General features: G+C 63.2%; 1 protein-coding gene across 1 annotated transcript in view; it reads right to left on the reverse strand.

Annotated features, from left to right (window-relative positions):
• Positions 1-380, reverse strand: part of ARHGAP8 (Rho GTPase activating protein 8) — a 40,317-nt gene that overhangs the window by 6,922 nt on the left and 33,015 nt on the right. The gene's annotated exons all lie outside the window — the stretch shown is intronic.

A 380-nucleotide genomic window follows, 5' to 3' on the forward strand; every position in this document is an offset into this window, starting at 1 on the left:
CACACAGTGATCGTCCTTTCTTTCCTGGAAACAAGCTGTTTTGGACGACGGACACGGGCACAGAGTGCCTGTGAAATGAGGATTTCCGTGGAGCCAGCGAGCCGGGCTCACCTGTCCTGGAACTCGGCTCTCCAGCACGATAGACATGGGCACAGAGCGCCTGTGAAATGAGGATTTCCGTGGAGCCAGTGAGCCGGGCTCACCTGTCCTGGAACTCGGCTCTCCAGCTCACCCGTCTTTCTAGGAACGATGGCCCCGGAGGGGGTTCCGGAGCAGGCCCACCTCCAGCTCGCACCATGGCCCCTTCAGAGGGAGCCCTCCCAGGCCCAAGCAGGGACCCGCCCGCGGGCTGTCACACGCCAGGGCACGGAGCACCTCCT

This window comes from Myotis brandtii, unplaced genomic scaffold, assembly GCF_000412655.1.
Source record: "Myotis brandtii unplaced genomic scaffold, ASM41265v1 scaffold952, whole genome shotgun sequence".
Classification (NCBI taxonomy): Eukaryota; Metazoa; Chordata; class Mammalia; order Chiroptera; family Vespertilionidae; genus Myotis; species Myotis brandtii.